The sequence below is a fragment of the Agelaius phoeniceus genome, unplaced genomic scaffold, assembly GCF_051311805.1.
Source record: "Agelaius phoeniceus isolate bAgePho1 unplaced genomic scaffold, bAgePho1.hap1 Scaffold_109, whole genome shotgun sequence".
Lineage (NCBI taxonomy): Eukaryota > Metazoa > Chordata > Aves > Passeriformes > Icteridae > Agelaius > Agelaius phoeniceus.
The window spans coordinates 100,001-100,225 of NW_027509875.1; positions in this window are offsets into that span (position 1 = coordinate 100,001).

Consider the following 225-nt stretch of genomic DNA (forward strand, 5'->3'; position numbering starts at 1 on the left):
CCGGGGTAGACCAGTTGTCCCGGGCCCCTGGGGTAGACCTGTTGTCCCAGGCTCCTTGGGGTAGACCTGATGTCCCGGGCCACCGGGGTAGACCTGATGTCCGGGGCCTCCGGGGTAGACCTGATGTCCGGGGCCTCCGGGGTAGACCTGATGTCCGGGGCCTCCGGGGTAGACCAGTTGTCCCGGGCCCCTGGGGTAGACCTGTTGTCCCAGGCTCCTTGGGGT